This window comes from Alligator mississippiensis, chromosome 3, assembly GCF_030867095.1.
Source record: "Alligator mississippiensis isolate rAllMis1 chromosome 3, rAllMis1, whole genome shotgun sequence".
Taxonomy (NCBI): domain Eukaryota; kingdom Metazoa; phylum Chordata; order Crocodylia; family Alligatoridae; genus Alligator; species Alligator mississippiensis.
In genome coordinates this window covers 296,411,903-296,428,430 of record NC_081826.1, presented here as the reverse complement: position 1 = coordinate 296,428,430, position 16,528 = coordinate 296,411,903, and positions in this window count along the sequence as shown.

Genomic DNA, 16,528 nt, shown 5'->3' with positions numbered 1-16,528 from the left:
TAGAATATTTATCTAAGGAAAGTAGATTTATATAAGGAGTGGAAGTGAAGAGCTATCCTGGCACATTAATGTGCTCCCTGGCCACTGTATATCACAGAGCACAGTCACAAATTATCAAATGTGTACTTTCAGATCTTGTAAAGGTCCCACCTGTTTGCAGAGAATACAATGAGCTTAATATAACTCACAGTCAAGATGGCTTCCCTGAAAGTCATTGGAAATTTTCCCTTTCTTTGTTGTATCCTATGACTTATGAGTTAATTTTGTAATTTGAAACAATGCCTCTTCTTCTTTTCTATATTCACTCTTCAGATACTAGCAGTGAGTAATGTGTTCTGTTAGTAATCCATTATTCAGTCGTAACCATACTTCTAGCCCTCTTATAGGATTTGACTTAAAGGCCACCAGACAAAACATGTATGCACATGTGCACACATACACACATACACACAGTACTTGAAAAATGTATTTTTAATAAAAGGCCAGGCTGGTTATGCTACAAAAGTTGGTCTATTATACATATAAGTGTGCGGGCCGGGGGCGAGCCGGGCCCGTCTTTGCGCACGCGGGCTGTGGCCAGCAGCCCGGGCACGCGGGGCTGGAGAAAACCGCAGGGCGGTAAGGTACGCGCGAGCTAGAATTAGTTACAGAGGCATAGTGGTTGATTGAAAAGATTGTTTACTTACACCCAAAGATGGTATTGGTGTAGGCTGGACAGGTTTCCTGGCACAGCTCCCGCTTAGATCCTTGCTAGAGAACCACGACAAATTCGATTGCTCCCACAGAGTGGTTTAGGCTCCGTGGGTCCAGTTAGGTTGGGTTCGAAGGGTTCCCCGGAGTTGCTTAGGCTCCGCGGGTTCGAAGTTTACAGGAAAGGGATACGTGTGGGATTGCGATCAGCGATGGGGAGAGGCTAGAAGCGAAAGCTCCGTAGGTTCGGTTCTATTGCCTCTGTTGCCTGCTTAGGGGAGGCACGTTGGGTCCGCGAGGGTCTGCAGCGCTTGGAGATCTTCACTCAGAGTCTCTCTCTCCCTCCCTCCTGGTGTTCGTGGAGTCCTCCCCCTTTCTCTCCGACTTGGGAGGAAACTACCCAAGCCTTTTGTACGGCTAGCAAGCCAATCACTAGCCGCCACGTGTGCCTACATTTGGAACTGGCCAATAATGTGGCGCGAATCCAAATACAAATGGCGGGAACTCCTTTGCAACATGCATCACTAGTATGCAAAAGAAATGCACCCTGCAAAAAAGCTGTAATTTGGCGGGAAATCCCCCGTTGCACCAGAGTTCTCTCTCGCAGCAGAGAACTCTATTGTGCAAAGAAAGCTACAATCGGCGGGAAAATAATTTGGCGGTGCCGAAGCACACACACAAACAAAAACCACAATTTTGGGTTGTGACAATGAGAACTAGCTGAAAAGTGGCTTGGAATAAATGCCAATTTTAAAAACATTTCTACCCCTTCTCCCCACCCTTTTGTTGTTGCTGTTTAATTTTTAAAAAGACTAGAGAGAGCAAGGAAGGAAGGAAAGACTGTACACTTTGTATATAAATAGTAGGAAAATGTTATGAAAATAGTATTGCAGATAATCCTAGCTTTTTATTTTTTAGGTCAAAATTCAATATTGTATCAAAGGTTTAAAAAATGAAAGAATCTTGACATTCTTTGGGTAAATGTGGACAACAGTGGTGAATATGGTGTTGAAACATGACATTCACATGTTAGACCGCAGAAATATCCTCCTGGAAAAGGTGCTGTTCATTAGCTGTGATTCTTCACCTGGAACTCTTCTTGGTTTAGAGATCACTTTAGTTGTCCAATAGGAAAACAAAAGTATGAAGTGACCAATCATGCAGCTTACATAGTCAATAATTAATCACTGAAATGAATAATTCACCAATAACTCATAAGCTGAAGAAATATTTCTCAGAGATCAATACCTATCTCCACTAGAGGTGAGTTAGAGTAATAAGGCCAAGTAGCTGAAACAACAGTTCATAGGTGACCTGAGATCCAGTTACGGCTCTGCCATTCACCGTGACCTGAGATCTAGTTATGGCTCTGCCGTTCACTTGTGGTGTGACTTTATGCGAGTCACTTCCCCTCTCTCTTCCCGTTTCATCTCCCATGCATTGTCTATTTTGAGAGTCAACTGTTTGGACCAGCTATGAAGGGTGAGGTGACCAACCATCCCAATTGTTCCAGGTCAGTCCTAAATGGTGAGGCTATGTCCCAGAGTCCCCAAGATAGCTTGGAAATGGGACTTTTGTCCCAGATTTCAATGCCTGCCAGTACTACTGCAGAACTAGGAAGCATCCTGTTGTGTCTGCTGAGAGGGAGAAGGCAAGGTAGGTATGCCTCTTGTAGACTAAATAAGATAGAGAGTATACGCTGTTGTGAACTGAAGCCCATTTCATAGATTTTATAGATTTCATAGACATTACGGCTGGAAGGGACCTTGGAAGATCATCGAGTCCAGGCGCCTGCCTGAGGGGCATGAAGACAGCAGGGGTCATAGGATCCCAGCAAGATAAGCCTCCAAATTTCTCTTGAAGGCATTCAATGTAGGTGCTTGAAGCACCTCTGATGGCAGGCTATTCCAGACCTTGGGGGGTTGGACAATTCTTCCTTATGTCCAGCCTGAAACAGTCCTGCAGGAGTTTATAACCATTCGACCTTGTCATCCCTAGGGGTGTTCTGGTGAACAAATGCTCCCACAGATACTGGTGAATACACCTAATAAACTTACAGGTGGCCACCAGATTGCTCCTGAGTCTGCGCTTTTCCAGGCTGAGGAGTCCCAGGGCTCTCAGCCTGTCATTGTAAGGTTTTTTTTCCTGACCTCTGATCATGCACGTGGCTCTTCTCTGCACCCTCTCAGGCTTCTCCACATCCTTTTAGAATTGTGGAGCTCAAAACTGAATGCAGTACTCCAGCTGTGGCCTCACCAAGGCCGAGTACAGCGGGAGAATGACGTCCTGGGATTTGCTTGAGAAGCATTTATGGATGCAAGCAGCATTTTGCTCCCTTTACTAGCCACAGCATCACATTGAAGGCTCATGTTCATCTTGTGGCCACTCATGACCCCCAAGTTCCTTTCATCCATACTGCTAGCCAGCGTAGCACTGCCGAGCCTATGAGGATGCTGAAAGGTTTTTCCTCCCAAGGTGGAGAAACTTGCATTTTTCAGTGTTAAACACCATCAGGTTCTTGTCCGCCCATTTCCTGAGCCTGTCAAGGTCAGCCTGGATAACCCTCCTGTCCTCAGGTGTGGACGCTTTACCCCAGAGTTTGGTATCGTCGGCGAACTTGGCCTGCCCACTTCTGACTCTAATGTCTACATCATTAATGAAGAAGTTGTACAATACAGGTCCAAGGACAGAGGCTTGGGGGACCCCACTGGTCACAGGGCACCATGATGATTAACAATTTCAGTTCACTGTTGCCTGGTGACTCATCACCGTGGCTATATTTCATACCTCCAGAACTAATTAGGCCCCTGGCAGCACGTGAGCTAGTCTAGCCAGAACCAGATGTGGCATTAACTACTCCATTTCTGGAGGTTTGTGGAGGGTCCAGGATAGGCTCCCAGATTTTTCTCCTAGGAAGTTGGTCATTTAAACTGTTGGTCTGTGCCCAGCATAATATGTGTCTGCACATGGTTGCAACATCCAGGCAGTGATAGAACAACACATTCTACCTTTGAAAACAGCCCAATGGTCTGTTCTGGCCTTAACGTGTATGAATAATGACTGTTTCATAACAACTGAGTCTTTCACACAGGATTCATATAGAATAAAAAGGGCTAAATTCATAACAAATGTTATCCCCATGGAATGACTTGGCCAGTTCTACCCTGATCATCTTTATTGCTCGTTTCTCCAATGTAGTGATGGGACCGTTACATTTGCAAAACGATCGCTGGCATTTCCCTTTGCTATCTGTGACAAGCTCTTTTGTGTCAATGCCATTGCTTTTCAGGGAGGCACAACCAGTGTCTCTTTTTGTAGCAAGCCTGTTTCTAACTCACTCTTTGATGTATCCAAAGATAGTGTCATATGCACTGACACATCATACCACTTCACTAGTGGAAGCTGTGCCTGTCTTGAAGTCCGTCCAAAGCTTTTTGATGTCCTCACTCCCAGCCCCAGCTCTCTCCCTACCCCTTTAGGTTGCATTTAGCTTTAGAAGAAAATTTAAAAAAAACAAAAAAACCCATTAATTTTACTCAGTGTGTGCGCACATTCATATGTTCACAATGGATGCAGAAGACTGGGTAGGCAATCAGTATGCAATCAAGGGTGAGATACTGAACCTAAATCACAGATTGTAGCAGCCCCCCCTAACCCTTGCTATCTAGAGACTAAAAGGGCAGCATCAGAGGGCTGCAGTTAAGTGCAGTGCAAGCAGCTGCAGAGAAGCAAACAGCACAGGAGCAGATACAGAGAAGAGCTGCAGACAGCTAAATGGGGCAAGCTACAGGGCTGTGCTTGCCAAGCAGATAGCTAAGGAGCAAATAGAGGAAGGCTTGGAAAGCTGCAGTAGGAAAAGGAGGAGTAATGAGCTAAATACAACCCCCTGAGTCCATCAGAGGTCAAGTGACTGGAAGAGAGTGGAGCCCAGTAGACTTAAAGCCTAGCTCCAGAGCAAGAGAGGCAGTCTGGATGTGGGCTGTAGAGAGGAAAGAACTGCTTTGAGCCCAGGCTGCTAACATGGGGGACCCAGTCAGCCTCGATATGAAGGAAAGCTGGAGGGAGCCATCAAGCAGAGGACTGGAAGCTTTTGGGACTTGGAGACTGGAGGCTTTGAGGCCACATCCCAATGTCAGGGGTGCTTTGCAGCTCAAAACCTGCTCTGGCTGGGGGTGCAAAGAGCTGAGGTCCCAGGAAATAAACGTGGGTGGAGGGCTTTCCCAGACAAAAAAAAAGGGGGCTAAAGCTGGGAAGATGGAAGCCCTGACAAGTGTTTGAGGCCGGGGGGCTCATTTAAATAGGAAGCAACCCTTGAGAAGCATAGGGACTCCAGGACTGAGCTTGGGGTGGAAAAGCCCAAGGATGGAGTCAAAAGAGGGGAAGCACCAGAGAAGCTACTCCTGGCCTCCAGGGACCACCTCCCTGGTGTATTATTGATATTAAAGCTGTGACAGAAGAGAAACTAAAAGGTGGGCTGAGGGGGAAGAGGGGGGCGGAGAGTGCGGCAGGGGACAGCAGGCCAAAGGGGCAGGCTCATGAGCCACTAGACAGGCATTTGGGAATTGTGTTCCCAGCCCTGGCCATGGGAAGACTTTTACAGGCATGCTGAGCATGCACAGTTCCTCTTAAGGTCAATGAATGTGTGAGTGGGCAGCAGCTCTGCAAATCAGGTCATCAACTGCTGTGCCTTAATCTTGTGCATCTGTAAAACTGATCTCTTAATATTAGTTGCTTAAACACCTTGCCTCTTTTCCCCAGAGTGCTGAGATCCTCACAGGGACTGCATTATAGCATTACACAAAATACAGTATGTGAAGGCAGTTAGATACTTATTATAATTAGTGAATTGCCCACCAAGAATGAAGGTGGGGGGAAAGTGAGGCCAGCACCACGCCACCACCACCCTGTGCCCCCACTCCCTCCATCCTCTCCATCATCTGCCATTCTTCTCCTCCCCCTGCCCCCGGCTCCACATCTGGCCCTGCACCCCACCTGCCCCCGCCCCCGCCGTCCAGCCATCTGTCTGTGCGGAGCACTCTGATTGGTTGTTTCAGTAAGCATTATGATTGGCTGCCGAGATAACCAATCCGAGAGCTCCATGGGGCGTTATGGACAGACAGACACACACAAACAGATGGATTACGCCCTTTATATATATATATATATATATATATATATATGTATATATATATATATAAAGGTCATTTTTTATCTGGTCTTGTCTTTTGCTGCAGCCTCTGTGAACCAAGAATCCCAGAGTTTTCCATTTTTCTATATTTCATGTGTCTTGATCTCCTCCAACAGGCAGGCAGTTACTCAATAGAAAATGGGAAAGGTGTGCAAGGTAAGGCCCTTGGATAAGCGACGATGCAGTGGCTACATAACAACCTGCCACTCCATCACTTGTGTGATCTTGGGCAAGTAATTTAGAACCAACCACAGATTAGTCACCTTAGTGGCTCCATATGGCTTTGCAATGTCTAAAGATTTGGTGCCTGGCCTGTGGGGACCTATCTGAATATTTGAGAGGATGTAATCCTGCCCTAGCTGCTGATGTTACCCAGAACTCAATGTGAGATCAAATTTATGCTCCACACTTGCTACATCAGATAGCAAAGCTTTCAGATGTCCTGTACTGCTCCATACAGGGGGTCAGACTTGATGATATGCTTAGGTCCCTTCCGACCCTACCAACTATAAAACTATACAGGCTGCTGCTTGAGGTGAAGCCATGTAGCCATGCTCATGCAGCACTGTGGGCAAGTGTTTCTTAGTGACAGTGTCAATTAGCACATTCACATACTAATTAGTCTGGTCATGGCACCATACAAATATAGTAACCTTGCTTCTAGTTTATGACAGCCTGCCCCGGGCAGTGAGGCATGGCTGAGGGCACCACTGCCTGCCATGGCAAGTTTCCCATGTAGGCATAACCTAAAAAATCACTCTGTCTCTGTATGCCTGAGCCACAGAGGATGCAAATTAGCTACAGCCTTGACTATAACGCCTGCCTCTTAAGCTTGAGCTGTAAAGGCTCATGCATTTAAGGTCCAGAGTTGCCCGAGGGACCTATCTATTGTTGTTCAAAATAGCAGCTGCCCCACCAAGAGAGGGCAGGGTTAAATCTGGGGTCTTCAGTCTGGTTTTCTTTTGGTTAATGAAGATCCTTAGCCCTGGAAGATGCTCTTAGATGGCCATTCATACATGCCTGAAGGCCCTGTTTTGTTACCAAACCAGGATTTATTGGGGTGGGGCAGAGCTTGCTACACTACAGCCATCCTTGGCTCTTTACCACCTGTTTGGAAATCAGAGCGGAAACAAGAACAATCCCCAAACGGCTCCACACTTATTCAAGTGCTGAGCAGGTCTCTCAAATGTCCTAAATCTGATGCCTTCAAACCACTTTTTCTATCCTGCCCATTCCCATCTCAGGAACAGAAATGGAACAACTAAGGATGAGGTCCAGTGTTTAGAAAGGAGCCTGCCTGTGTGATTTCTGAAGCCCTCTCATTCTGTTATCGCTCCGGGCATTTGCATGAGGACAGGATCTTCATTTCAGAGCAGTCCATCTGCTCTGACTGCTTAGTCTCCTCCTGAAGTTATAAACCTCTATTTGCAACATCATAACCCTCTTGCCACAGCCACCTGCAGTGAGGTCGCAAGTGGAAGATTGTGGCTTCAGGTGGGGAAACGAGCAGCAGGACCAGATGAAATGTTAAGAAGCAAAGATCCCATTTTCATTGCAAATGTCCTTTGCATTAAAGAACAAGGTTAGGAAAATGCAGCCAAGGGAGGACACTGAAGCAGAGCCGTGCACACAGAAAGCACATTTGGATGCTTTAAACAGTTGCATGCAGCACACTCTCTCTTGGAAGAGCAATATTTTCAGCAAGTAGCTCTTTCCAATCATGCCAAGTCGCAGTATTGAAAAATATCCTTGCCCCAATCCCTTGCCTTTTCTTTTCATTTATCCATATATTTAAAATAACTAGAAGTCAGGGATGGACAGCCCTTGAAAATCAAATCCTCCACATTAAACTGGGACAGGGCTTACAACACAGTCATCAGGAGCCCAAGCTTGTCCCCAGGTTGCCTTGCCCATATACTTTGACTGTGAGCTGGAGAGATTGCTCCCTGAAGCCAGAGGATGCTTCAATGACAGCTCCTTCTCAGGGCTCAAAATGTATATCACGAGGACAATGAATGAGGTGAATACGCGACCACTAAAGTTTATAATTTAGCCCTTTCATTTGGGGTGCTGAGAGTTGCACAGCACTCACGTTAAGTGGATGCAGAGTAAGCTTAGCACCCAATAGGATGAGGAGGTCCAAAATGCAGCCATGTGCAATTAACCTTTGCGGTGAAATAGAAATAGCCTGTCTAGACAGGAGGAAGGACTTTGTCTGAGATTTTTCATGTTACCCTTAGAAACAAATGGGAAGCTAAGTACCCACAGGCAAGTTAGAAAATGCTATCTACTGTCAATCTGCATAGGTCTATTTTGCAATTCCATTCAGATCTGAGTGGTACTGGTAAAAACCCATAAAAAGTCCCACTGACTTCAGTACATTCACTTTAGATTGGGAGATTGGAGTTCGGATCATGGAGCCAGAATCTGTGTCACCTATTAAAGCATAAATGGACTTCAGAATGCTTCTATTCCACCCCGCTCACGTCTCTGAAAAATGATCAATGCAACAAAAACGGGTGGGTTCTTCAACTCCTTGCACAATCTTAAGCATAAGATAGTATCTTGCAAACATAGAAGTGTTAATGGATGTTCAGGCCATGAACAAGGTGGGGGAAATAATACACATGAGTGACTATGTCCATTTGTGTTGCCACAAAGGCTAAGAGCATACTGGGCTGCGTTAGTAGAAGCATTGCTGGCAGATCAAGGGACATGATTATGTCCCTCTATTCTGCACTGGGGAGGCCACATCTGAAGTCCTGTGTCCAGTTTTGGGCTCCTACTATAGAAGGGATGTGGACAAGTTGGAGAGAGTCCAGTGGAGAGCAACAAAAATGGTTGGAGGGCTGGGGGACGTGACTTATGAGGAGAGGCTGAGGGAAATGGGCTTATTTAGTCTGCAGAAGAGAAGATTGAGGGGGGATTTAATAGCAGCCTTCACCGCACTGCAGGGAGTTTTGAAGATGATGGAGCTGTACTGTTCTCAATGGTGGCAGATGACAGGACAAGGAGCAATGGGCTCAAGTTGCAGCAAGGGAAGTTGAGGTTGGATATTAGGAAAAACCTTCTTGCTAGGAGGGTGGTGAAGCACTGGAAGGTGGTGGACTCTCCATCCTTAGCGGTTTTTAGGGCCCGGCTTGATAAAGCCCTGGCTGGGATGATCTATTTGGGGCTGGTCCTGTTTTGAGCAAGAGTTTGGACTAGTTGTGACCTCCTGAGGTCCCTTGACACCCTAATTTTCTATGATTCACGATTCAGATGCCTAATAAGTGGGCTAGTATCTGGGCTCAGCATCCTCCAGCCATGACCTAGGGATTTTGCCATTGGAGCCTTCATGTGAACTAGTCAGACAGCAATGCTAAAAAGAAAATGTCAAGTTTATTAGATTGAAGTCAAGTTATCTGGAGTTGGGAGCTTAAAGCCCCTCTGACAATCAGATCGGACCTTAACAGATTTTCCAGTTTACTACCCAAGGACAAGAGGGGTTGATACATGTCCATAGGAATGGTGAGTTCATTGTGCAAGCTAAGAGTGTGAGCTTGCTACACTTTAATTCAGTTGTTAGTAGGGATCGAAACCAGCAATGCCACACTGAGAATCTCCTCTGCGTGTTTTGACCTGAATCAGGAGGGGGGTGGAGAAGACTAGTGAGGGGTTGACATTTTTTTTTCCCACTCACTCGAGTACAAGATACATTGCCTCTGATGAAAAGTCACCCTGCCTCTGAGAGTCCTGACACACTCCCTGACAGGAGGAAGTGACATGGCTGTTTGACATTCAGGGCTACAAGGTTGGAGGGCTGTAATCACTAGTTAAAATTGAATCTTGTACACTGCACCCTGCCACCGCAGTTCGACTCCTGATAATTATTTGGATGCTACTGTATTTGGATTGTATTTTCCCAGCGGAGAGAAGGGTTAGCTGGATTTATACTTCATCGCTGGGTTCAGATTGGTTTTGGTTTTGTTTAATGGTTAATGTGACAGCTCCAAATAAATTGGGGCTGAAAGGGGGTTCTTTCCTTGGGCAAAGGGGGATATGTGGGATTATCTCAGCACCCCCCCCCCCCCTTACAAGCCATTCACTGAAACACCATTTTCTCCCATGAATATTGTTCATCTGCCTGTTTGCATGTTATGTCTAATATAAGGAACAGGTGAGTGTTACACAGATGCCATACACTATAATGACATGAGCAACAGGAAGACTTTGGACAGAAAGACAGGGAAGGTCAAATTCACTTAAGCAAACAGCCAGGGCAGAGAAAAGGATTTAAACTTTACATTAAGACCTGGTGTGTTATTGCATTGTAGGTTATTGCCATCTGATGATAGGTTTTATATATATATTGGGTATGAAGAAAAGCTTACCAAGAAGGAAAAGTTATCCGATTAACTCATTGTGTGCTACAGATGCTTCAAGTTCCCGAGCTTTGGATTTTTACATCGTTCTAGATAGGAAATTTTAAAAGCTAGGAGCCAAGTTTCATAGTTTCATAGTTGGTAGGCTTGGAAGGGACCTGAGCAGATCATCAAGTCTGACCCCCTGCCATGGCAGGAACGAGTACTGGGGTCAAATGACCCCAGTGAGGTTTTCATCTAGCCTCCTCTTAAAGACCCCCAGGGTAGGAGCCAGCACCACTTCCCTTGGAAGTTGGTTCCAGATCCCAGCTGCCCTGAGAGTGAAGTAGCGCCTCCTGATGTCTAGTCTGAATCTACCCTCTGCCAGCTTGTGCCCGTTATTTCTAGTCACTCCTGGTAGTGCTCGAGGGAACAGGGACTCCCCCAGTGCCTGCTGGTCCCCTCTGACTAGCTTGTAACAGGCCACTAGATCCCCCCTCAGCCTTCTCTTGTGGAGGCTGAACAGGTTCAGGTCCCGTAGCCTCTCCTACCCTCGTAGGGCCTGCCCTGCTGCCCCCTGACCATGTGGGTGGCCCTCCTCTGGACCCTCTCCATGCTGTCCACATCCCTCCTGACGTGTGGTGCCTAGAACTGGATGCAGTACTCCAACTACAGCCTGACCAGTGCTGCATAGAGGGGGAGAATCACCTCCTTGGACCTGTTCAAGATGCATTTGTGGATGCATGACAAGGTGTGATTGGCCTTCTTGACCACGTCCCCACACTGGCAGCCCATGTTCATTTGGGCATCAATAATGACTCCAAGATCCTTTTCTGCCTCTGCACTGACAAGAAGGGAGTTCCCCAGCCTGTAGGTCTGCTGCTGGTTCTTCCTCCCCAGGTGCAGCACCTTGCACTTGTCAGTGTTGAAACGCATCCTGTTCTCATCCGCCCACCCCTGCAACCTGTCTAGGTCCAATTGCAGCCTAATCCTCCCTTCTAGCATGCCCACTTCTCCCCACATCTTAGTGTCATTTGTGAATTTGAACAGGGTGCTTTTTACCCCCTCATCCAAGTCACTGATGATGTTGAACACCAAGCCCTGGGGGACCCCAATGCTCACATCCCTCCAGGTCAAAAGTGACCCATCCAGCCCACTCTCTGGGTGCGGCTCTCCAGCCAGTTAGTGACCCAATTGACTGTGTAGGTGTCGACGCCACAGTCCCCTAGTTTTTTAATGAGAATGGGGTGGGAGACAGTGTCAAAGGCCTTCCTGAAGTCCAGAAAGACTACGTCCACTGCTACCCCTGCGTCTAAGGATTCTGTGGCTGTCTAAGTTAAGTGTGCCCTATGTTAACAGTAGCAGATCAGTGTGGTAGCAAAGGATCTTGCAGTCCAAAATGGTCTTTTTTTGTGTGCAAACATTGACCCTTTTACATAGTACCCTTTGTTACTGCACTGGAATAGTACCAAGCATGCAGCAAAGGGACTAATAGACATCAAGTTTGACTCCCAAAAGCCCCAATAAAAATGTGTCTACTTGGAGAGGAAAAAGCATGTTCTTGACTTGTTTAAGGGCTGAATGTACAATTCATCTACATGAGCATCAGAGAGCATGTGTACATTTAATATCTGACCTCATAATATTACATTACATTGAACACCCATGTCTTCCAATGGAGATTTTCTTTTGGCTTCAGAAGGTAAATCTACACATGCATTAATGTGCTTTAGTTAATGCACATTAAATCTTGTACCTCCAGGTATTTATACATGTGTTTGAAAGTGGGGGGAGAGGGGATGCTTTAATTTGAGCAGCTCTTAGAGCTGCTCAAATTAAAGCTCCAGGAACCTCTTGTGTATCAGCACCCCAACACTTAGAGCGCCCCCACCACCATTTTTATCTAAAACTCTTCGAATAAGCTTTAGATTAAGTGCCCCCACTGCCATTTTTAAGTGCAGGCATGCTGGTATATGAGACACTGGAGGTTGTTGGAGTGCTCCAGCAGATTCAATTAATTGAGTCTGCTACAACATCCTCTAATTACAGCACGTCGGAGCAGCCTTGTTGCTTGTGAATAGGCATGCAGATCTTGTGACGTACTAAGAAAACGTATGTTAGTCTGTCTTAATGTGCGTTAATTAAAGAGCATGGGGTATTTATACACATACTTTTTCATTTGGTGATAAACCAGAGACCCCCTGCTTCTGAGCAGACTCTGTTAATCAAGTCTGCTCTTCACACGAGCTGATGTGCACTGCGCTGCGACGCGTGTAGTTGTATATGCGGTGAAATGCGTGTCAGTGCACAGAAAATGGTGGCAGTGTGCTTTTGAACTAAAGCACCTCTGAGGTGTTTTAGTTCAAAAGCGAGTCGCTGCAATTTTCTCAATGCTGATGCACCCTTATACAACTTAATTGTACGTTAATACATATAAAAATGCCCAAGGTTTTTAAATGACGCTTAATACACTTTAAAATAAGCTAATGCACATTAAAGTGCATGTGGAGACGCACCCTTGAGACATATTGGCCCCGATTTTTGATGCTGAGTTTCTGAGTGAGTTCTATGCTGGATGCTCCTAGATATGCTGGTTACTGTGATGTCATACCATGATGAAGCCAGAAATATAAGGGTTAATCACGTGTTTGAAACATTGAGACCTTTGCAAGCACTGAAACAGAAGCTTTGTCTATCTTGTTATGTGCCCCTTTATCAAAGGCTGGGCCTATAAAGGTGCTAAGAAGGGTATGGGGTAAGGGAACTCCCTTTCTAGCAGAGAGTTATCACACCACCCCTGCAGCAGTTTTATTCCTGGCTGTGAAGTTGCATCAGTGTGGTTGTATATCAGGAGGGTGACCGACTATCCCAGTTTGGCTGGGACAGTTCTGGATTTTATAGGCTGTCCCAGTGTCCTGGCCAGCTGGTAATAAAGGAAGCAAAAGTTCTGGATTGGCTCCACCCTGCCCATATGTGCCCAGCCTGGATCCTGCTGAGTAGCAGCTGGAGGCTGGGGGGGCAAGCTGGACTCAACACTTCTCCTCCTGCCTGGGATAGGGATTGGCAAGGGCAGGGCAGGCTGGGATTGGGGCTCAGGCAGTTGTGTGCCCTGTTGGTGCAGCTGGTGCTGAAACCTGGGCTGTGCATGGCAGCCCTGGGCAGATGCTGACAGTGGGGAGGAGGCGCTGTGTGGTTGTGCAGCATGGGCTGGGGGTGCCATGCAGGGGCGAGTCCCACTCAGGTCCAGTCTCTGCATGCAGGGGATAGAGCCCAGCCGTGGGTCTCCATCCTGTCCCATGCCCCCCTGCTCTGCCATCAGGACTCCTGGGATTTGTGGGGTCTGAGCTGAGTGAGTTCAGTGTCTTTGTGCTCGACAGGACCTTGGCTGCTGCCCTCCGTGGGTGTGAAGCCAGGTTTCTTGTTTACAGGAAACCAAAGGGTACGTGCTGGCACAGATTAGCAAACAGACTTGATACAGCAGAGCAAACATGTATTAAACCTAGTCATATTCAAATTAAAACAATATTTTACAGCAACATAAAACAAGAACACATGGCAGTACAAAATGCTTTTACATTCTGTGTGTGTGTTATACACACACAGAATCACAGACACACACACATATATGTATATACATGCATATATACTCATAATATATATGCACACATCCATCCATCTGTCTACACACATCTATCTTTCTGAAGACATCTATCTATTTATCTGTTGGAAGAGAGAAGGTGGGAGGACAGTAAAGCTTTCTTTATAGTCCACCTATTCCCCGCTGCCCCCCCTGACAGAACAGCATTTCTAGGAGCAGAGTCACTAGAGCCCAAATTGCCATCTCCACATTGCAGTGTGCTAAATTAATTGGGAATTTTGTTCTGATCCTCATTGAACTTTCAGGATACGTGATTTCCTTCAAAGCGAAAGTCTTTTCTGCTGTGTAGTGTGTGCGGGGATGGGGGAGTGTGGTGGAGAGAGGGAGACGGTTCTGCACGCACCCTTTCCAATTTGTCACAAGCTACATCCTGCAAAATATATATATATATTATATTTATTCATTTATGTATTTATTTTATGTATTTATTATATCTCCAGAGTTTCAGAAACTTTAATCTGATTCATCAGGACCTGCCTGAGATAGGAATAAGGGGACAGACATGAACACATATTCAGGAACTTAAAGACACACAGAGACCTCTAGTGAGATCTATGGAAGTGCCTAATGTAATTTTAGAAAATGGACAGACAAACAACTTAGCTGAAGGTAAGCTAAAGTGTGAGTTTACAACCTGTACTTTACCCCAAATTAAGAGTGCACACCGACAGTTGTCATGGAGCAGCTTCTGTGCTGTAAATTCACACCCAAGCTTGCCTTGCAGTAACTTTCTCATCTGCCTATATCCTGAGGTTTCAAAAACCTATTCAATGACTTGGGTAATTGTGTAAATCCTACTGGATGCTTATCAGCCTCTTTAGGCCTAAACAGAGCAGTAAATCTGCCCCCAAAGCCTTTTTTTTCTCTCTCTGGAATCTCTCCTTTGCAAGAGTGCAATTGCTTTCATTGACTGCAAGAAGTGATAGACTTATTCCTACAACTGTCCGTGATGCAGATTAAGCACTACCTGCCTTGCATCATGGACTAATGTGATGCTTCAGAGAAATATTCCACATACAAAATTGTAGCAAGACTTATTTTTAATGGTGTCTGCTTGTGATTGTACCTGATCCTGCTCATACCAGCTGTAGCCGATGGATTAGTGGGCAGAGTACAGGTGAAACAGTGAAAGGAAAGGAAAAAAACTCTATCTTTCTGTCTTGTACATTATCTCAAACATATCATCATCACTTATGTATGTGCTACATTAACTGTGCCGGGTATCCAGGTTGTAGCCATATTAGTTTAGATAAAAAGGCAATCAGGACTTGTAGTAGAGATGATATTTTTTATTAGACCAACAAGGTTTTTGCAAAAAAAAAAAAAATAAAAAAATCTTTAATTGCAAACTTTTGGGCACAAACACCCTTCATCAGGCATTGGAGAAAAGTTTTTGGCCACCACATTAATTGTGGTGACTTCCATGTCATACAGCTAGGTTGAACTGTTCTCTAGAGTTTGCCACAACAGACATAAATGATCATAAAATTAAGTATAAAAATACTTACCTGGCAAGGGAAAGTCCATGTCCACAACCGTGGCAGGGGAAATACCTTAACTGAGGTAATGCCGTTAAAAAGGCACTGTATAGTGGAGGGTTGCACCCTTGCCTCCTTGCGGACAGGACTCCCTATGAAAGCCTTCATAATTAGCTTCCCACTGACCAGCTTGCAGCCGGAGGATCTCGGCAACACGCTGACTTTATGGAAAGTGGAGACTCCTCCCTGAGGGAGGCCTGCTCCTAAGGCCACCTGGCCGAGGGCAAGCCAAACTTGGGGGAAGCTGAACCCCAAGTTTTCGGGCTTAAGTCTGCACATAGGATGCCCACCAAAGGATTTGGAAACACCTGAAGGCCCAGGCAGGGGTGGAGGATGTTTGCCGGTAGTAGGGCCATATTTGGTTCTCGAACGACTGACAGATTTGGAAATGATTTGGCTGATTTGACTTGAAACATAAAAACCTTTCCTTAACCCCCCACCCCGAAGTCAATCATAAAATTATGCCTAGCATCCCGATATGTCATCTCTTTAGCCATCTCCAAAAGACCACATACGCCACCGCAAAGGCTTCTATTAGATTTTGAGTCATGTTGTGTATATACGGGGAACAGATGGTTCAAAACTGCTTCAAGCAGCTCAAGACCCAACATGATTATCAGTAGGAATTGGGGTCTAACTTGCTTCCACACCCTCAAAAGAAAAAAAGCAACCTCTCAAATATATCTATAATACAACCATACGGACACAAGGCAATGCAACATGCTTTTGGTTTAATTAGTATCTCAGTGAAGTGTATTGACTACTCCAAATCTATCGCTCTGAAATATTTTGATTCTGAAATCATTATGGCTGTGAGTCAGGGTAAACATGGCACCTAATTTTACTCCCAGGCGGGTAAAATGAAAACCATTGTGTGTCTGGAAGGGGTTTTGTTGTTATTGTTGTTCTTTTCATATACAGCTCAGTGTGCCTTTGAAGAACATCAATAGAGTGCTTTGATTCTAGACCAGTGGTGCTCGCATACTCAATAGACGATTGAACAGAGCGGGTTGCGGAGAGAGGTTTGAACAGCTGCCTCAAGTGAAATACAAAGATTATACCAGTGGATTTCAATAGATTTCCTCTACCTGCCTCTAAGTCTTTCTAAACT